The sequence below is a fragment of the Bos indicus genome, chromosome 24 (assembly GCF_029378745.1).
Source record: "Bos indicus isolate NIAB-ARS_2022 breed Sahiwal x Tharparkar chromosome 24, NIAB-ARS_B.indTharparkar_mat_pri_1.0, whole genome shotgun sequence".
In the NCBI taxonomy this organism is placed as follows: domain Eukaryota; kingdom Metazoa; phylum Chordata; class Mammalia; order Artiodactyla; family Bovidae; genus Bos; species Bos indicus.
In genome coordinates this window covers 13,846,033-13,869,397 of record NC_091783.1, presented here as the reverse complement: position 1 = coordinate 13,869,397, position 23,365 = coordinate 13,846,033, and positions in this window count along the sequence as shown.

Genomic DNA, 23,365 nt, shown 5'->3' with positions numbered 1-23,365 from the left:
GAACTGTGTTTTGGGGGAAAGAGAAATAATTCTTTGTCTACACAAGAATAGATCATTTGGCTTTGTGAAACTGAGAATTTTATTCTCCAGTTTAAAGCAGCTCTGTCCAGAAACCATGTTTTGTGTGAAGGACATGTTAGTGCATTGAGGGGAAGATGAGGATTTGCTAAATACAATGATTTTCCCATCTCTTCCTCTCTCCTGTACTCTGGTATATTGAGTTAGAACTGCTCTCAAGGCTACCAAATAGATTGATGCATATTCTAATGCAAGATAATAACTCAGGCGTGATGCCTTCCACTGCAATAGCAAGGTTTATTTTATTGTAGTTTGAAGGCTGGCTGGGGCCTTGGTAGGAAAGTATGTCCCCTGGCTCAAATAAGCTAAACATCTGCTAAGTTCTTCCCCAACTTTCGCCTTAACTTTGCTTTATTGTTATTACCCTCAGGAGGCCACTAAGCAGGAGTTCGTGGGAAGAAGAATGGAAGTGACGTTTGTATCATTATTCAGCACATTTAGGCAGTTTATTATGTGGAAACTCATTTCTCCACACTCCCCAAGGAACTTAAAGTGAAATAATATTAACATATTAAGCACATAATATGAGGGTACATTAATTAATATAATATCCAGCTTTCCTGTAACTTGTGGCACAACTGTGCTTCTTTTAATGAAATCAAACATGTGGGGGAGGGGGTGAGAGCTACAGTATGAGAGGTAACATGGTGATCTGGAGACTGAATAGGCATAGAAGATGTCTAAAACAACCTTGTTCAGTGTGAAGAAAAAGCAAAATGTGAAAGTTATCTTCTAGATTCAGAAAGTTTCCCATAGAGAAAAGGATTGAATATGAGTGAGGATCCAGAAGACACAATGAAAGCAATGTAAAACATAACTTCCAGGCTAGTAGACCTGAAAGCAGCCAACGCATATGAGACGTGTTTTAGAAGAGGCTGGTTATTAGGATGGAGGAGTTTTGCACTGGGTTAGTGCAGATCTGTGGAGAAGGCAATGGCACCCCACTCCAGTACTCTTGCCTGGAAAACCCCATGGACGGTGGAGCCTAGTAGGCTGCAGTCCATGCGGTCGCTGAGAGTTGGGCACGACTGAGCAACTTCACTTTCACTTTTCACTTTCATGCATTGGAGAAGGAAATGGCAACCCACTCCAATGTTCTTGCCTGGAGAATCCCAGGGACAGGGGTGCCTGGTGGGCTGCCATCTATGGGGTCGCACAGAGTTGAACACGACTGAAGTGACTTAGCAGTAGCAGTGCAGATCTGTAAGAAACCTCTAAATCTAGGATTCTGTGGTGGTCTGTGTTTTGTATATTAACCTGAGGGTATCTAGTTATCCTTATCTAGAAATGCACTTAAACCTGTAGCACTTGCTTGTTACAATGTTAGGTTACTGTTCTGTACATACATGCTTTCTACTGTGTAGAGTAGTTCAGTTAGGTTCAGGTCAGTCGCTCGGTTGTGTCCAACTCTTTGCAAGCCCATGGACTGCAGCATGCCAGGCCTCCCTGTCCATCACCAACTTCCAGATTTTGCTCAAACTTGTGTCCATTGAGTCAGTGATGCCATCTAACCATCTCATCCTCTGTCATCCCCTTCTCCTCCTGCCTTCAGTCTTTCCCAGAATCAAGGTCTTTTTTAAATGAGTCAGCTGTTCACATCAGCTGGCCAAAGTATTCAAGTTTTAGCTTCATCATCAGTCCTTCCAATGAATATTAAGGACTGATTTCTTTTAGGATGGACTGGTTGGATCGCCTTACAGTCCAAGGGGCTCAATCAGAAAATTACTAGAGCTAATCAGTGAATATAGTAAAGTTGCAGGATATAAAATCAACACACAGAAATCCCTTGCATTCCTATATACTAACAATGAGAAAACAGAAAAAGAAATTAAGGAAACAATTTCATTCACCATTGCAATGAAAAGAATAAAATACTTAGAAATATATTTACCTAAAGAAACAAAAGACCTATATATAGAAAACTATAAAACATTGGTGAAAGAAATCAAAGAGGACACTAATAGATGGAGAAATATACAGTGTTCATGGATGGGAAGAATCAATATAGTGAAAATGAGTATACTACCCAAAGCAATCTATAGATTCAATGCAACCCCTATTAAGGTACCAACGGTATTTCTCACAGAGCTAGAACAAATAATTTCACAATTTGTATGGGAATACAAAAAACCTCGAATAGCCAAAGCAATCTTGAGAAAGAATGGAACTGGAGGAATCAACCTGCCTGACTTCAGGCTCTGTTACAAAGCCACAGTCATCAAGACAGTATGGTACTGGCACAAAGACAGAAATATAGATCAATGGAACGAAATAGAAAGCCCAGAGATAAATCCATGCACCTATGGACACCTTATCTTTGATGAAGGAGGTAAGAATGTACAATGGAGAAAATGACAATCTCTTTAACAAGTGGTGCTGGGAAAACCGGTCAACCACTTGTAAAAGAATAAAACTAGAACACTTTCTAACACCATACACAAAAATAAACTCAAAATGGATTAAAGATCTAAACGTAAGACCAGAAACTATAAAACTCCTAGAGGAAAACACAGCCGAAACACTCTACAACATAAATCACAGCAGGATCCTCTATGACCTACCTCCCAGAATATTGGAAATAAAAGCAAAAATAAACAAATGGGACCTAATTAAACTTAAAAGATTTTGCACAACAAAGGAAACTATAAGCAAGGTGAAAAGACAGCCTTCAGAATGGGAGAGAATAAAGCAAATGAAGCAACTGACAAACAACTAATCTCAAAAATATACAAGCAACTCCTGCAGCTCAATTCCAGAAAAATAAATGACCCAATCAAAAAATGGGCCAAAGACCAAAACAGACGTTTCTCCAAAGAAGACATACAGCTGACTAACAAACACATGAAAAGATGCATCACATCACTCATTATCAGAGAAATGCAAATCAAAACCACAATGAGGTACTGTTTCACTTCAGTCAGAATGGCTGTTATCCAAAAGTCTACAAGCAATAAATGCTGGAGAGGGTGTGGAGAAAAGGGAACCCTCTTACACTGTTGGTGGGAATGCAAACTAGTACAGCCACTATGGAGAACAGTGTGGAGATTCCTTAAAAAACTGGAAATAGAACTGCTATATGACCTAGCAATCCCACTTCTGGGCATACACACCAAGGAAACTAGGATGGAAAGAGACACGTATACCACAATGTTCATCGCAGCACTGTTTATAATAGCCAGGACACGGAAGCAACCTAGATGTCCATCAGCAGACGAATGGATAAGAAAGCTGTGGTACATATACACAAAGGAGGATTACTCAGCCATTAAAAAGAACACATTTGAATCAGTTCTAATGAGGTGGATGAAACTGGAGCCTATTATACACAGTGAAGTAAGCCAGAAAGAAAAACACCAATACAGTATACTAACGCATATATATGGAATTTAGAAAGATGGTAACGATAACCCTGTAGAAGAGACAGCAAAAGAGACACAGATATATAGAACAGTCTTTTGGACTCTGTGGGAGAGGGTGAGGGTGGGATGATTTGGGAGAATGGCATTGAAACATGTATAATTATCATATGTGAAATGGATCCCCAGTCCAGGTTCAATGTATGATACAGGTTGCTCGGGACTGGTGCACTGGGATGACCCAGAGGGACAGTATTGGGAGGGAGTTCAGGATGGGGAGCACGAGTACACCCGTGGCGGGTTCATGTCGATGTATGGCAAAACCAATACAATATTGTAATGTAATTAGCCTCCAATTAAAATAAATAAATTTATATTAAAAATAATAAATAAATTAAACATGTGTTTTTTAGTTTCCCAAAAAAAAGGAGTCTTCTCCAACACTACAGTTCAAAAGCATCAACTCTTTGGCACTCAGCTTTCTTTATAGTCCAAATCTCACATCCATATGTGACTACTGGAAAAACCATTACATTAACTAGACAGACCTTTGTTGGCAAAGTAATGTCTCTGCTTTTTAATATGCTGTCTAGGTTGGTTATAACTTTTCTTCCAAAGAGCACACACGTCTTTTAATTTCATGGCTGCAGTCACCATCTGCAGTGATTTTGGAGCCCCCCCAAAATAAAGCCTGTCACTGTTTCCACTGTTTCCCCATCTACTTGCCATGAAGTGATGGGACCAGATGCCATCATCTTAGATTTCTGAATGCTGAGTTTTAAGCCAGCTTTTTCACTCTCCTCTTTCACTTTCATCAAGAAGCTCTTTAGTTCTTCTTCGCTTTCTGCCACAAGGGTGGTGTCATCTGCATATTGGAGGTTATTGATATTTCTCCCAGCAACCTTGATCCCAGCTTGTGCTTCATCCAGCCCAACTTTTCTCATGATGTACTCTGCGTATAAGTTAAATAATCAGGGTAACAATATACAGCATTGATGTACTCCTTTCCCTATTTGGTGTAGAACAGTACTTCATCATAAATATTCAACAGTGATCCCTTTCAAATTATAATCATAATGAGTTTTTTTTTTTTTTTGCCTCCCAAATATTCATTTCCTTTTTCCTTAAAGAGATCTGATTATACTCAGGTTTCTGTCTAACTCTACCCTCTGTCTCAAAGATGAGCTCTGATTAAACTAATTATATGACCTCTTGGCAGTCATTGGTATAGGAAAGTACATATGATTAAATCCTGGCCTGTGAGACTCAAGAGGAAAATGGTTAGAGGCCTTTGTGAAGAGTCTTGCCCTGATGAAAAAGGAAAACAAGGATTTGTTTCTCTCTCAGAAAGTAAACGGCAAAGCTTGGTATAAGTGACTGCTGGTATCCATCATAAGGCCATGAAGAAATCTAGCTTGAAGAAAGTATAGTTGGAGAAGGAAAGAGTAATAGTAATGGAGCTGGAGCTGCCAAGCTCCCTATGTTCTGGTTGGGTCAAATTAGAAGGTCACCTACCTCTGAATTTTCAAGAAGCCCATAAGGTTCCTGTTTAAGCTAATTTCTATTGCATGAATCTGAAAAAATCCTAAGTGATTACCTGATCCTCTAGGATGAACAGGTAACCAGATCTTTTCCTTAGCTTCCTCTTCAGTAATCTCCCAAACTGTGACTAAACTGTGTGAACAAGATAACATCTACAGTAAGTTCACCAGGAGTCAACAAGCCTGCACACAGAGGGGGATGGTGACAACTCTGATGGTTCTCTCAGTGATTAACTGAGATTACTCCCTTCCTTCTCTTCTAAATTTCGTGGATGAGAAGAATCTTCAGAGGTGGTTCTTGGGGGATGCTGATTCCACCATCTCCTTAGATTGCTGGCATTCTGATTAAGGTGCCTTAATTGCATGCCTTAATTGCATGCTCACCATTTGTGAGCATGCAATTGATTTTGTAAGGGATGAGCAGTGTATTCCAATTTATTTGATAACATACAGACCTTATTTGAATTCTATCAGTTTTTCCACTGTTTTTCTGTCCCAGGATCCTACCCAAGATTACATACTCCATTTAGTTACAATTTCTCTTTAGTTTCTTCCAATCTTGAACAGTTCCTTAGTCTCTGTCTTTCAATATCTTGACACTTTTGGAAAATGCTGATGTTTATTTTTCATGATCATTAGTCAAAGCTGTATTCACTATTTTTGGTATATTCACAAGTGTAAGTTTTTCAGTGTTCTTGACATCTTGGGTAGTAATCTGGAAACATTTTTGTTTACAAATGGGTGGCAATCAACACAGTATAAGAGTTCACTTAGAGGATATTTTTAGTCTTATAAATAAAACAAATGCTATCTTAATTAATTTTTGTCTTATTTCCAGTGAAGGTTTTCAGGACTTTCTAAAAAAATTTTAGTTCACAAATATCTCACTCAAGGAATGTATATTAAACTTATTATGAGTATGGAACTGCGCTTCTTATGATGGACACAAAGATGATATGATATACTCTCTGCTCTCAAGAAAAACAAAACACTGGGCTAACTTTCATAGGACAGTAAACAGTGATTCTTAGGTTCCTTTTATAGTTGTGGCCAAAAGCCTATAAACTATAAGCTAACTATAAACTAACAATCTTAATCAGCATCAATATCTGGGCCAGTCATTTAGGGAAGAAATATTACCTCGGACAGGGGGAAAGGTGTCTTTCACTTCATTCTAGAAAAAAAAATATATATATAAAAGATGATAAGTATCTCCTGTGTCACCAGAACCAAGGAAGATTTGCCTATCATCTAAGATTAAAGCAGATGAAAATTTCTTCATAAATATTCTCCCAGGCTTGAAAAGTGTGGTGTCTGGTGGCTAAAGTGTCAGGTTTTCTTTAATAATCATTTAATATGAGTCATCTACAAACTGTTGAAATAAATATGGAACCAACATTATCATAGCCTTTGCAGAACAGGTAGTAATGAAATAGATGTTACAATAACATTGAGCATTCTAATTAATTATAATTAAAATGAATATGCTATTTTCCTAGAAGTAATTGTCACTTTCTGAAGCTCAAAAATATTGTAGTTACAGAAATCATAATTTGTTCTGAAATAGAAAAAAATGTGTGCTCTTAATCTGTAATGCCTTGTAGCCAATGGAGACAGCTAGGGATGCTGCCATTGATTAAATGTAGGACCAGAGCTGGAGCTTTTAATCAATCATAAAGCCACTTTAATGCATTGTATCACTCCAAAGCAGGAGTGATTAGAGAAGTTGCACTATAGGACAGAATACAAATGTGGAACAATAAAAAGAAAAAGAAAAAAGAATGATTTTCTTCTATGTCAGAGTCTTCATGTTTCAAAATGTGTGAAATGGATAAAGTTTTACATTCATTATATGGATCATTTTGACTGCATAGATGTGACAAAGCAAATATAATTTGCAAAGGGTAGAGCTATGGTCATACACGCATAAGTGAGCATAAACAAGTTTAGTAGTTTGAGATAGAAAATAGCAAAAATGGATTTTTAAGAATATTAATTTTAGTAAACATGTTATGGTATGTCACTTCTATTGACAGTTACTTAATTCCTGCCCAAAAGAATATTTCTGATATTACTCATGCTGCAGCTAGAGGAAAGGAAAGAAGCTAGTGCCAGAAGAAGGAAGAGGAGGAAAAGAAAGGAGGACAGAGAAAAGAAGGAAAGGAGGAGGAAGAAGAACTGAAGTGCTATGTAATTGGTATTTCAGATTTAATATAAGAAAATGGTCATTCCTGTGAGTCACCATATGGCATGGAATGATCTGTGATCAAAAGAAGTAATGATGACATAGAATCATAGGACAAAAGAAGATCAAGGGATCATCTATTTGGATAGGTGGATTAGGGCTTTTCTTGGTCCATTCTGAGGAAGAATTATAGTTAATGCCATAACCATATTGTATGCATCAATAATACTTTGTATTACCTATGTATATAATATGTGTGCATATCTATCTATCAACTATCTTCTACCTCTCTATCTCTGTACATAACTTTAGCTAAAAAATAATCTATTTATATCATGGTATGTTCAAATTTAATAACAGACCTGGACTCTGAAAGAGAGAAGTCTGGTCTCACTCAGCCATGCTGTCTGAAAGGGCAGTTTATGGGTTATCAAATCTTATCAGAACCAAGACCAGTTGCTATCAAAAGATAGCTTAATATTTTAAAATGGATCAAAATTTCCAGAGCAAAACATTTTTTATTCCCACTTTCTTTCACCGGACTAACAAATACACTTCTGTTTCTGCTTATTCCTTGATGTTTCTTCCTTTTCTATCTTCCACCATTTCTTCTTTTATGATTATAAGGGTTATTATAATGTGCTATGTGGCATCTAGATTCAATAACCCAAGAATGTCGTGGGGGTAGAGGAGGTAGGGAGCATGTTCAGGGAGCTGCTATATTTTCTGCCTCAGAAAGAGCCCTGCTCAGTCTCCACACCAACAAGGCACCCAGCAAAGATTCAGTGACATAAAAGTATATTAAACAGATTTACTAATTTATGTCCATAGGATTTGTAAATTTCACTGTAATGTATTCTGAAAACTTTGCATTCTTTCAACAAGATATATTGAATCTCAGGCCCTGGGCTGTGATTGATCCTAATACAAGAATAATATATTAGACTGTCACATAGAATCTGACAGGCTTTTATTATGGATTTTAAAAGGTTAGTCTCCTGGGTGAAAATCCCTAAAGGTCATTCCTGGAAAATAATTTACACTTTGAAATTGGATGTGAAATAGAGAGCTATTTCCACTTACAGTGTAGGCAATATTAAATACAAAGTGTTGGCTCTAACTGTCTGCTTCAAGGTGTGGGGTGTTTGGAGGAAACCACCCCAACCCAAGGTCATGAGATTCATTCTCAAGTGAGAGACATTGATTTCCTTATTCCTGATCTATTGCTTTAGAATTCTTATAACCTAAGCCAGCTTACTCCGAATAAATATCTTTGGAACCAAGAGGATTGCAGAGTAGTATTGATATGCCATGTCACCATAGGCATCTCTTTGATAAATTAGGATGTCAGCAGAACTCTTAGATTTTCCCCATCTTTCCACCCAATGTCTTCTTCTCTCAAGTCTTTATCAGATGGCCCAATCTTAGAAATTTCTGCAAAAGATACTGGTAATAACACAATTCTGACCGCTAACAGAGGTTTAATCAATGTCTTGAGGATTAAGTGCCCCAAACCTCAAAGGAATAAAACTGTAATGACTGAATAAAAGCCTCTTTGGTTAATGTTTTGAGAGAGAAATCAGGACTAGGGCCCCATAAATCAAATTGTTGACAGGCTTACATCTTACCTGGCTGCACTATTTCTTCCCCTGGGGTAAATAAAACAAAACACTGATAGCAGATCAAGAGTGCCAGCTGCATGCAGGGACAGCATACGTGTTAAAGTATACTTAGATTGCTATCCTGGGCCTTTTCTCTGACTAGCTGAGTTACTTTAGAAATAATACTTCCTTGTTGATTCAAAGTGGAAGTTAGAATGTGTGAATTCAAATCTAGCACTTCAGAATGATCTCTTTTCTTTTGGTGTTCTATGCATTCAGGGAAATAAGAATGAGAATGATAGTGTACATAAAAACCTTTGTGAACTTTCCCTAGTGTAAACTACTCCATGTGAGAGAAAAAGATGTCTTATTCAAGGATAGTTACAAGGAGATATTCCCCACAGCACACCTGAGGTGGTGACATTCTCACTCGGTACTTTTGGCAGAGCTGATTCTTTGTTCACTGGTTATGGCTTTGTGGAACTGCTATAAAGTGTCATTCTTTACAACAGATGACAGTGCAGCTATATGACAAAATTATCCTGTTTTATTTGGGCATCACCCAAATTTTAGGAGGGTGAAATGGAATGATTTGGAACAAATTAGATATTCCCTCTTCCACTCCACTAGGTTCAAAGTTATTAAAACAAATTTCTTTGTTGGAAAGTATACTTATCTAAAGTCATAGAATACTATAAGGAAGCTTTTCAAATTATATTTTGTCAACTTCAGTAAGAGAAAACTGACACAAATCTAAGCAGCAATAATATTGTTTAGCCAAAAGGGGCAGGGTGCCAGAGCCTACGACAAGCGTTACCACTTTTAAGGTGTAAATGAAACCAGGCTTTTCCTCTGTTGGATGATATAAGAGGTAATGGTAAGATCCTTTCTGGACCAAAAGAATTTATGAGTCACAGGATGTTAAGATTGCAAAGCTATGATTGACTTTCAATCATAAGATATTGGTATGATATTACACACATGGAAATAAACCAAGAACACAGCTGGACACATTCAATCAATTTTGACTTCCAACATCATTGTTGTTATTGTATATCAACAAGATTTCCCTGTGCACATTTCATCCTTTGTACTTACCATAATATTTTATCATTATTTACTTCTGTGTCTTTCTCCTTACCTGACTGCAGATCCCTGAAGGTAGGAACTGATATTGAATAAGATATTTTTAACATTCTATGCTGATGTAAATTTGGGTATTGGACATAAACAAATAAAGCAAGTTTTATTTTGCATATGGAAATTTTCATCTGGAGGTATTTTTCTCCTTTCAGTGAAAGACAGCAGTCATGATAATAAACCTAATACTCCAGGTTCAAATAGTAAGGAGATTTTCCTCCCAAACTATCTCAAATCAAAGTATCACTGGATACTGGTAAATGTGACTGGGACATCTCCCGAGATAGGTTCATAAAATACCACCCCAATCTCCTTGTAGCATGTGTTTCCTGAAGTTAACTGCTTCATTTGCTGGATTCCCTGGAGCTCAGATTGTTGTGATCTGATTCAGTCAAGTAGGTGTACCTGAATGAAACCTGGAAGGTATATGTAGACATCAGGATATAATGATATGCAATTTTTGTGTAAAATATATTGGTGGAATCTCTTGTTGTTGTTGTTTGTTTTGCAGCAGTTATAATGGAGATTCTAATGTTTTAGCTGTTGAGCAGTAGATGGCTGTATCTGTAGGATTTTCATCGAACACCTCTGTGGTGTGGATGCATATCTTTTTTTATTAAACTAAAGTAAGAATAGATTCTGTAAGAACACTGACTCACAGAATAATTGGGAGCAGAAGTAGTTGCAGAACACAGATTGAAAAGAAAAGGCAGTCTGGAATGGGCTCTTTGATTTGGGTGGGGAAGGATCCATTTACTGTTATAGGGAGGGCACTAGGATTATCTGTGCCATCCAGTGCAAACTGTTATACTGATGTCATCATTTGTGGCCATTTCATTTCATCAGAGATGAAATAATGATTTGGATAGGCTGAAATAACCCTGTAATAGAACATTATAGAGAGCAGAGTTATAATGGAAAATACTGTCTACTTCTAACTACATTAGAGAATAAAGGCATTTAAATGTCCTGCTTAAAAAAATCTCTTATGGTTCCAAGGCTGATGTGTGCAAAAACAGTTATAGGATCTTATCATGTGTGTTTCTGAATTAAAACATGGATTAAATTCACAACTTACTTTAGGTCATCAGATAAAAGATGAGACATTGTTTGGTGAAGAGTTGGACCCAGAAGGACTGGAATTGGAACATTTGAGAGAATTTGAACAACACCAACTCCTCTAAATATACTAACATATCAGAAATATTCTGTCTTTCCTGTGAGATGAGGCCAACTGTGATGCTTGAAGAGATTGTGATGATTTCAACAAAAAGTATGCCTGGTCTCCTCCTGCCCCACTGGATTGTTCCATGTGGTATCTGGAGTTAGATCCCAGTATGCTCTTGGGCATTAATTAAAAATCTAACCTAAATGTTGACTTATACATTTCCACAGTCTATATCTACAAAAAGCTCTTGGAATAAACATATAGGAATTGGTGCCAAGGGTGCTAGACCAGGGAAAGAGTGACATACTTTAGATCAAGTTGAATTCGTCAGTTTTGGTGTAATGACAAGAGAGTATGGATTTGATGTACTAGGACAAACTAACTCAAGTAGCAGAAAGTAGATTTAGTTATTTTCATGGATTGTTAACTAAAACTAGATACAGGAGTAACCTAAGCCAAAAGAAGTGAAGATACCAGAAATGTCTTACTGCTAAGTCACTTCAGTCGTGTCCGACTCTGTACGACCCCATAGACGGCAGCCCACCAGGCTCCCCCGTCCCTGGGATTCTCCAGGCAAGAACACTGGAGTGGGTTGCCATTTCCTTCTCCAATGCATGAAAGTGAAAAGTGAAAGTGAAGTCCCTCAGTCGTGTCTGACCCTCAGCGACCCCATGGACTGCAGCCTACCAGGCTCCTCCATCCATGGGATTTTCCAGGCAAGAAATGTCTTAGTTTAATGTATTTCAAGGAATCCAAATTCAATTCAACCAAGGAATGCAGAGTTCTAAAGAATAGCAAGGAGAGATAAGAAAACTTTCTTTGGTGATCAATGGAAAGAAATAGAGGAAAACAAGAGAATGGGAAAGACTAGAGATCTCTTCAAGAAAATTAGAAATACCAAGGGAATATTTCATGTAAAAATGGGCACAATAAAGAACAGAAACATTATGGACCTAAAAGAAGCAGAAGATATTAAGAAGAGGTGACACCAATACACAGAAAAACTGTATAAAAAAAGATCACCATAACCCAGATAACTATGATGGTGTGATCACTCACCTAGACCCAGGCATCCTGGAATGTGAAATCAAGTGGGCCTTAGGAGGAATCAGTATGAACAAAGCTAGTGGAGGTGATGAAATTCCAGCTGAGCTATTTCAAATCCTACAATGATGCTATGAAAGTGCTGCACTCAGTTCAGTTCAGTTCCGTCACTCAGTCATGTCTGACTCTTCACAACCCCATGGACTGCAGCACGCCAGGCCTCCCTGTCCATCACCAGCTCCCAGACTTTACCCAAATTCATGCCCATAGAGTCAGTGATGCCATCCAACCATCTCATCCTCTGTCATCCTCTTCTCCTCCTGCTTTCAATCTTTCCCAGCATCAGGGTCTTTTCCAATGAGTCAGTTCTTCACAGCAGATGGCCAAAGTATTGGATTTTCAGTTTCAGCATCAGTCCTTCCAATGAATATTTAGGACTGATTTCCTTTAGGATGGACTGGTTGGATCTCCTTGCAATCCAAGGGACTCTCAAGAGTCTTCTCCAACACAACAGTTCAAAATCATCAATTCTTTGGCGCTCAGCTTTCTTTACAGTCCAACTCTCACATCCATACATGACTTACGGAAAAACCATAACTTTGACGAGATGAATTTTTGTTGGCAAAGTAATGTCTCTGCTTTTGAATATGCTATCTAGGTTGGTCATAACTTTCCTTCCAAGGAGCAAGTGTCTTTTAATTTCATGACTGCATTCACCATCTGCAGTGATTTTGGAGCCGCCCAAGATAAAGTCTGTCACTGTTTCAATTATTTCCCCATATATTTGCCATAAAGCGATGGGACTGAATGTCGTGATCTTAGTTTTCTGAATGCTGAGTTTTAAGCCAACTTTTTCATTCTCTTCTTTCACTTTGATCAAGAGGATCTTTAGTTCTTCTTTGCTTTCTGCCATAGGGGTGGTATCATCTGCATATCTGAAGTTATTGCTATTTCTCCTTGCAATCTTGATGCCAGATTGTGTTTGATCCAGCCTGGCATTTCTCAAGATGTACTCTGCATACAAGTTAAATAAGCAGGGTGACAATATACAGCTTTGATGTACTCCTATCACAATTTGGAACCAGTCTGTTGTTCCATGTCTATTTCTAACTGTTGCTTCTTGTGCTACACACAGGTTTCTCAAGAGGCAGGTAAGGTGGTCCAATATTCCCATCTCTTTAAGAATTTTTCACAGTTTGTTGTCATCCAGTCAAAAGCTTTGTTGTATTCAATGAAGCAGGAGTAGATGTTTTTCTGGAACTCTCTTGTTTTTTATATGATCTACTGGATGTTGGCAATTTGATCTCTGGTTCCTCTCCTTTTCTAAATCCAGCTTAAACATCTGGAAGTTCATAGTTCACATACTGTTGAAGCCTGGCTTGGAGAATTTTAACCATTACTTTTCTAGCATGTGCTGCTGCTGCTGCTGCTAAGTCGCTTCAGTCGTGTCCAACTCTGTGCAACCCCATAGACAGCAGCTCACCAGGCTCCGCTCTCCCTGGGATTCTCCAGGCAAGAACACTGGAGTGGGTTGCCATTTCCTTCTCGAAGGCATGAAAGTGAAAAGTGAAAGTAAAGTCACTCAGTTGTGTCTGACTCTTAGTGACCGCATGGACTGCAGCCTACCAGGCTCTTCCGTCCATGGGATTTTCCAGACAAGAGTACTGGAGTGGGTTTCCATTGTGTGTGAGATGAGTGCAATTGTGTGGTAGTTTGAACATTCTTGGGCTTCCCTGGTAGCTCAGCGGTTAAAGTGTCTGTCTGCAATGCTGGAGACCCGGGTTCGATCCCCGGGTTGGGAAGATCCCCCAGAGAAGGAAATGGCAACCCACTCCAGTATTCTTGCCTGGAGAATCCCATGGACAGAGGAGCCTGATGGGCTATAGTCCACAGGATCGCAAAGAGTCGGACAGGACTGAGCGACTTCACTTTCACTTTGAACATTCTTTGTATTGTCTTTCTTTGCGATTGGAATGAAAACTGATTTTTCCAGTCCTGTGGCCACTGCTGGGTTTTCCAAATTTGCTGGCATATTGAGTGCAGCACTTTCACAGAATCATCTTTTAGGGTGAAATAGCTCAACTGGAATTCCATCACTTCACTAGCTTTGTTTGTTGTGATGCTTCATAAGGCCCTCTAGACTTTGCATTCCAGGATGTCTGGCTCTAGGTGAGTGATCACACCATCGTGCTTATCTGGGTCATGAAGATCTTTTTTTGTACAGTTCTTCTGTGTATTCTTGCCACTTCTTCTTAATATCTTCTGCTGCTGTTAGGTCCATACCATTTCTGTCCTTTATTGTGCCCATCTTTGCATGAAATATTCCCTTGGTATCTCTAATTTTCTTGAAGAGATCTCCAGTCTTTCCCATTCTCTTGTTTTCCTCTATTTCTTTCCATTGGTCACTGAGATAGGCTTTCTTATCTCTTCTTGCTGTTCTTTGGAACTCTTCATTCAAATGGGTATATCTTTCCTTTTATCCTTTGCTTTTTGCTTCTCTTCTTTTCTCAGCTATTTGTAAGCCCTCCTCAGACAATCATTTTACCTTTTCACATTTCTTTTTCTTGGGGATGATCTTAATAACTGCCTCCTATACAATGTCATGAACCTCCATCCATAGTTCTTCAGGCACTCTGTCAAATATGCAAGCAAATTAGGAAAACTCAGCAGTGACCACAGGACTGGAACAGGTCAATTTTCATTTGAATCCAAAAGAAAGGCAATGCCAATAAATGTTCAAACTACTGCACAATTGCACTCATCTCACATGCTAGCAAAGTAATGCTCAAAAGTCTCCATGCCAGGCTTCAACAGTACATGAACTAACTTCCAGATGTTCAAGCTGGTTTTAGAAAAGACAGAGGAACCAGAGGTCAAATTGCCAACATCTGTTGGATCATAGAAAAAGCAAGAGAGTTCCAGAAAAGCATCTACTTCTGCTTCATTGACTCTACCAAAACCATTGACTGTGAATTGGAGCAAACTGTGGAAAATTTTTCAAGAGATGGGAATACCGACCAACTAACCTGCCTCCTGAGAAATTTGTATGCAGGTCAAGAAGCAACAGTTAGAGCTGGAATGGAACAACAGACTGGTTCCAAATTGGGAAAGGAGTAAGTCAAAGCTATATATTGTCACCCTGTTTATTTAAGTTATATGCAGAGTACATCATGTGAAATGCTGGGCTGGATGGATCACAGTCTGGAATGAAGATTGCCAGGAGAAATATAAATAACCTCAAATATGCAGATGACGCCACCCTTGTGGCAGAAAGCAAAGAAAAACTAAAGAGCCTCTTGATGTAAGTGAAAGAGGAGAGTGAAATTGTTGGCTTAAAACTCAACATTCAGAAAACTAAGATCATGGCATCCAGTCTCATCATTTCATGGAAAATTAATGGGGAAATAAGGAAAACAGTAACAAACTTTATTTTGGGGGGCTCCAAAATTACTGTAGATAGTGATTGCAGGAATGGAATTAAAAAATTATTGCTCCTTGGAAGAAAAACTATGATCCACTTAGCATATTAAAACGCAGAGACATTACTTTGCCAACAAAGTTGCATCTAGTCCAGGTTATGATTTTTCCAGTAGTCATGTATGGATGTGAGAGCTGGACTATAAAGAAAACTGAGCATCAGAGAATTGATGCTTTTGAACTGTGTTGTTGGAGATGACTCTTGAGAATCCCTTGGTCTGCAAGGAGATCCAACCAGTCAATCCTTAAGGAAATCAGTCCTGAATATTCATTGGAAGGACTGATGCTGAAGCTGAAACTCCAATACTTTGGCCACCTTGATGCAAAGAACTGGCTCATTGACAAAGACCCTGATGCTTGGAAAGATTGAAGGTGGAACGATAAGGGGATGACAGAGGATGAGATGGTTGGATTGCATCTCCGACTTGATGAGTTTGACCAAGCTCCTGGAGTTGGTGATGGACAGGCAGGGAAGTCTGGGGTTCTGTGGTCCATGGGGTTGCAAAGAGTTGGACATGACTGAGTGACTAAACTGAACAGAACTGAACCAAATAAATCCAAAAGCTTAAGAAAACATGAGATATTTAGAGTAGCTTTATCATGTATAATTAGTCATTCTTCCAAAACATGTTCTGCAAGCAGCCTAAATGTTGTTCCCTATTGATAAGGGAATACCCAAGACCTTAGAGAGCACTTCACTGGTTGTGTCTAGACTATAAGTGGAAATTCAACCATTTAGATGGATTCCTGATTTCAATGAGAATTCTGGATACTCAGAAGAGCAGAGGCATGTATGAGTTATTAATACACAGAAGCAAGATTACCATTGAAAGCATCAGGGCATAACTGGTAATCAGAATAATTTGATCTACTTGGAATTTTGATAATGGCTAATTAATCATGTGTTTCCTAGAACTGAAACAGATGGACTTTCTACTTGATCTGTACACCTGAAAGCAATAACTCAGGATTAATAAATAGAAGGCTGATTTGAATCAACACTGTAGATAATTGATTCCAGCAACTCAGAAACATGACCTAACACCATGTGAGGAAGAGGGAAGTTTGCATGCTTAAAGAAGTTTCTTGTATATAACTTTCCAAGTATTTACTTTAAATTTCCTCTTGTACCCTGCTTAGTCACCCAGTCATTTCCTCTTCATGACCCATGGATTGTAGCCTGCCAAGCTCCTCTGTCCATGCAGATTCTCCAGGCAAGAATAGTGGAGTTGGTTGGGATAGACCTTTTACAAATTCAAAGCTAATTATGCCTTGACTAGGAAATGCCTACTATTTGGAATTATTGAACATTGATTCTATGAAAACACTACTCCCCAGTAACTCTGAATGGTACTGTGGGCCAGAGGCTAGAGTTGAGACTTAGGAATATCAGGTGGTAAAGAGAACTTAGGCTAGACATTATCTAGGCTCAGTGGCTCCACAAACCCAGTGTGTCAGAAGAGCCTTGCTACCCTTCATCCCACTTTGTCACTGCTTCATCTTGTTCCTCATGAATCAGTAGCTTGTTCAGAACAAGCAACTTTTTCCCTCAGAAGTTGCCAGTCTAATTTCATCGTCCTCATTCTTTTCCTTTTCTCTTGTTACCTTTTCTTGCATTGATTTCTGACTTTAATCTACATCAAAAATTCCAGAATTCAGGGGATTAGGGAACTGAAGGAAGTTGCAAGGAAATGTTAAGCAGATGAAATCTGAAAGATAAGATTATGAAACTATAGAAAGTAATAATTTTTATTCTGGGACAATAGTCTTTCAAATATCTGAAGGCAACCTTCATTTTCCTCTCTGAGACTTCTTTTATCAGACTGAAATACCTCAGTATATCTAGAGAGTCTTTGTAAGGTCAAGTTTTACTTTATTTCTATTAATCTATTACTCCTTTTGTGGGTGGGCACCCATTTTTTAATGTGAATAAAGTTACCAAATATGCTGCCATCAGATGGAAAAAAAAAAGATGATCCTTTGCCTGTTCTAATCTCTATATTTTTATTGACTGTCCAGCTTTGTCTGTCTTTTCTTCTCTACTTTTAAAAACAACATTTTGTATCTCTCTATTTTGTCCAGCTGAAACCTCTAATGCCTTTTTACCTATACCTTCCTTTAGCGTTCTTGAGTGGTTTTGAATTCCTGCTGCCCAACTAATATTGTTATCATCCATAGTTTTGCTTTAACCTATGGGGTATACACAGAGAAGGCAATAGCACCCCACTCCAGTACTCTTGCCTGGAAAATCCATGGACAGAGGAGCCGGGCAGGCTGCAGTCCATGGGGTCGCTAAGAGTCAGACACGACTGAGGGACTTCGCTTTCACTTTTCTCTTTCATGCATTGGAGAAGGAAATGGCAACCCACTCCGGTGTTCTTGCCTGGAGAATCCCAGGGACAGCGGAGCCTGGTGGGCTGCCGTCTATGGGGTCGCACAGAGTCGGACATGACTGAAGCGACCTAGCATAGCATGGGGTATATATCATGAGAAACGCTGGACTGGAAGAAGCACAAGCTGGAATCAAGATTGCTGGGAGAAATATCAATAACCTCAGATATGCAGATGACACCACCCTTATGGCAGAAAGTGAAGAGGAACTAAAAAGCCTCTTGATGAAAGTGAAAGTGGAGAGTGAAAAAGTTGGCTTAAAGCTCAACATTCAGAAAACTAAGATCATGGCATCTGGTCCCATCACTTCATGGGAAATAGATGGAGAAACAGTGGAAACAGTGTCAGACTTTATTTTTCTGGGCCCCAAAATCACTGCAGATGGTGACTGCAGCCATGAAATTAAAAGACGCTTACTCCTTGGAAGGAAAGTTATGACCAAGCTAGATAGCATATTGAAAAGCAGAGACATTACTTGGCCAACAAAGGTCTGTCTAGTCAATGCTATGGTTTTTCCTGTGGTCACGTATGGATGTGAGAGTTGGACTGTGAAGAAGGCTGAACACCGAAGAATTGATGCTTTTGAACTGTGGTGTTGGAGAAGACTCTTGAGAGTCCCTTGGACTGCTAGGAGATCCAACCAGTCCATTCTGAAGGAGATCAGCCCTGGGATTTCTTTGGAAGGAATGATGCTAAAGCTGAAACTCCAGTACTTTGGCCACCTCATGCAAAGAGTTAACTCATTGGAAAAGACTCTGATGCTGGGAGGAATTGGGGGCAGGAGGAGAAGGGGATGACAGAGGATGAGATGGCTGGATGGCATCACTGACTCGATGGACGTGAGTCTGAGTGAACTCCGGGAGTTGGTGATAGACAGGGAGGCCTGGCGTGCTGCGATTCATGGGGTCACAAAGAGTTGGACATGAATGAGCGAGTGAACTGAACTGAACTGATGAGGTATACTCTTTATCACAATAAGTGATTCTCCCTACTTTGACCTCTCCTCCAGATTCAGAATTATACTATGACTACTGTTTTACAAGCCTGAATGTAGATCAATCTACTATCCATATTATGTTTTGCTTCTCTTCTGTTTGCACTCTCTCTGCAATCTTGCTTTATACTATATCATGGTACTAACATACACTTATTTTAATTTTCTTGAGAAGACATTTAGTTCCTCATGATCCTGTCTGAACACTGTAAAAGAGAAGCCTCTGCCTTTTCACCCCATGACTTTCAGAGAGTTATTTAGACATTTTGACAACTATTATGTTGATTGTGTGTTTCTTTGATTTTCTCCTTTGACTTAGGTACAATTCCATAGAGCATTTGAGACCCTTGCATAAATGGTCCAGAATTTAAGTTTTCACTAACTTTGACAAATGTCTCATATTTTCCCTTCCTTATCTGGCCCAGAGATAATCTGCTTCCCCTTTTGCTGGAACATGGGGAACCTTGGCATTCTGTAGGCTGGCAAGGTGAGACACAAGTGAATACAATTTGACCTGATGCAGATATTAGATGCAGTGAGCCTCACTAGTTGTACACTTGCCCAGAGAAGTCTGGTCCTAAATGCTCCTCCAGCTGCCGCTTTTCAGTCCCATGGCTGTACACTGGCTGCCCCAGGCTGGCAGTAGAACTAGCAGAGCATGACTGTTATGGAGATCTCAAGATATAATTCAGAGGAAAGGCCCAGCAAACATTTAGCAGAAGATACTTTAAATGCAGACTTTCCCAACACCATAAAGCTGTGAACATAGCAGAAACCTAACAAATACATATTGGAGGTCAGACAGGAGGCATTATTCTTTTGGAAAATTACCAAAATGTTGAATTATAGTCATCTTATTTCCAAAAAAGGAGTGAACAGAGCAAATGATGATTTATTTTGCAACATTATAAATTGAAAACCCTCATGTTGTGGAATCTGTGATTCACAGCTCCTTAATGTTATAATATCACCTCTAAAAAAGGAGACTATAAAATAATTGGACCAGCTAAACAAACTTGCCAGAATTTTTCAAATTTTCCAAATGTTCCAAAATTTTTACCGCAGAAGACTATTCAATCGTTTTAGAAACCATTGCTTAACATATTGAACACATAGTAAAATCAAAGCAAAACAAAATGAAACAAATTTAGCAATCATCACTCTATTTAAGTCTTCTATATCCATTAATAAGCTTACCAATTAAGGCACATCTCAAGTTAGCCTCAAGTCACCTTCTGTCTCTTACTATTCACTAAGCAGTTTCAGCACAGTGAAGTTAACTCTAGAACTGTACAAAATGTAGAAGCAAAACCTAGCTCTGCCTCGTACTTTTCCATGGCCTTAGAAAAAGTGTCTCATATATTCAGAGTCTCAGTTCTCACATCTATTAAACTGGGATACTGATATTTTCCTGTTTCACCATTACAAGTATTAAATTAGATAATATGTAATACATGTGGATTGACACAGCTGCCCCTTAACAAGTGCTAGGGTCAACTTTTCTTTGGCATTCCTCATACAAATTTCTTACTTCTACCATACTCATTGGTCCTAGTGTTTACAATATTCACCCAATTTCTCTCTGTCAACCAGATTCTTATCAGTTTTCAAAGATTAAGTTAGACTTGCTACATCCTTTTTGTCTGGCAATGTTTCCATATATCTTTTATCTCTGCCCAGAAAGGTCTTTATATTTCTTCAGGACTTGGAAGACTAATCATTTGTTTGCCCTTTACTGATTCATGTAGCTAAGTAAAAAAAAAATTCCTTTCTCCCACAAAGATTGTAAATTATTCAAGAGAAATATATCCCTCATATATATTTATATTGGCTGTCCTCTCCAGTAAGCTATCACACCTATGAGGAGACGGTGCAGTATAGAAGAAAGAACAAAAAATCTGGCATGCAACAGCTAAATGGTTTCTAGCTACAAAGTCTCTAAGATAAATAGACAGGCAGACATATAGATACATAAATGTTCTGCTTTCCCTATTAAGGACATATCTGTATGTTAAGTGCAGACACGCAGTTTTCTTAATGTGTATAGGTCAGATTGAATATAGAAGGCTATAGATAAATCAAAAAGTTTTTGTAAAAGTCAAAAATGAACCAAGAATAGGAAGTACTAGTTGTACTATTAGTCCTTCAGAATAAGTGAGATGATGTTTAATATGATGAATCGGCGAAGAATTCCAAGGAAAGAACTGACTGTAGAAATTATCTCTTAAATCCCTTGGGTAGATATCATCCTCTCTGCCCTCATTCTCTTATTTAAGTCCACACCCTAAAAAAATGTTCTAAATCTGTTTACTTTTCTCCATTTCCATCCACCATTCTAAATGAAACCACTCTCTCAATCACCAGAATTATTACTGTGTAATCTCTTGTCTGATCTTTCTATTTCTATTCATTTCCCCTTAGAATCTATTTTTAGTAGAATCAGAGTAACTTTATAAATCAAATTGTGTAACTACCCTAATACAACCCCTTTGAAATATAGCACTTTAATCCCCCTCTTTTTTTTTTTTTTTAAACCAAGAGGTAGTACTGAATATCAATGACTGGCACATACTTCTCTGATAGAAAAGGTCAGTGCTCATGATTTAAGAAATGTCCAGGGGGACAGTAGGAGGCTACTTAATACTGTATTTTGCAAAAAAATTAAATGAAATTCTAGACGCTCAACATGGAGGAAATTTTTGGTTTAACATAATTCATATGTGAATAGTAATCAAACCAGAACGCAAAGAGAATTCCACAAGCAGCCCTTCAACTTGGCTCTCCCATCTCAACTCCTTTCCTTTATTCCCAATTAAGCCTTCAATTGTGACTAGAAAGGAAGAAGCTGAGCATTTATGTAAGAAAAAAAAAAAATACACTATCATGAAACTTCCAGGTTAATATGTATTGCTTTAACTAGCTTATATAAAGCTTTGTTTGTTTACCAGTAGAAAAATAAACTGTGAGAACTAAGACCTTTTGGTCTTTTGAGCTTATAAAATGCTTTTATTTAAGCTTAACTGACCCCTAATAACATGCTTATTGTATCGGTTGGGACTGTGTGGACATTTGTATCTCCCTCCACTTTCCAAACATGTTAAATCTTTCCTTGACAGAAATCCAAAGTTCTTAGAAGCTCAGTGACCCAGCAATTGTACCAGCTACATTTCTAAGCCTTAATGCCATTCACATTTAGAAATTACCCCTGTTCTAGCCATAAACTGACACTTGAAATATCAACACTTAATGTTTTATGTATACATTATAATAAATAATGAGAAGAAAATACTAGCACAAACCTTCATTTCAAAGAAGCTGACTTAAAGAATGAGGAAAAAAATGGAAGCGCTATATTTGGATATAGAAAAGAGTTTCTTAACGAACTGTGACCACAAGAAAATGCAAGAGGGATAAAAATATTTTTTTTTTTTGCTTTGAAGGAATCTGCTGTTTCAAAAAGAAAGAACGTCTATAAAACAAGACAGAGTGGTATCAAATGCTAGAGTTTTTTTTTTTTTTTTTTTTTTTAAGCCTTCAAATGCTCTAGAATTTTACAGTTGCTGGGAATCATATTTGTAGAAAAACACTAAGGTGGGAACTCCAATACTTTGGCCACCTGATGTGAAGAACTGACTCATTTGAAAATATCCTGATGCTGGAAAAGATTGAAAGCAGGAGGAGAAGGGGATGGCAGAGGATGAGATGGTTGAATGGTATCACCGACTCAATGGACATGAGTTTGAGTAAACTCCAGGAGTTGAATGGACAGGGAAGCCTGGCGTGCTGCAGTCCATGGGGGCACAAAGAGTCAGACACAACTGAGAGACTGAACTGAACTGAACTGAAGGTAGGAACAAAGTTACTGTGTGTTAGTCGCTCAGTCGTGTCCGACTGTCTGCAACCCCATGGATTATAGCCCACAAGGCTCCTCAGTCCATGGAATTCTCCAGGGAAGAATATTGGAGTAGATTGCCATTTCCTTTTCCAGGGGATCTTTCAGACCCAGGGATTGAACCTGAGTCTCCTGCATTGCAGGCAGATTCTTTACTATCTGAGCCACAAGGGAAGCCCTTAATGTTACTGTAGTGTAGTATTAAATGTACCAGCCCATCCCTCTACAAGAAGAGACAAGGAGAGGTACAAATATGGCCCCTACAGCAATGGTCCCAGGCTCCTAAGAGGATCACACAATTCCTTTCCACTATTTGCGTATAAAAGTATCCTTCCTGAAAAATGTTGATTTGGAAGATGCATGCAATCATCTGATTTTTTTAAAAATCGCAAATATTTTTCATTTTCAGTAACTTTTTAAAAAATGAATATCAGCTGAAAATTCTTCTTGGCCTATCTCCATCAATTTTACTTGCTGTATCTCTGATAGGAATCCAAG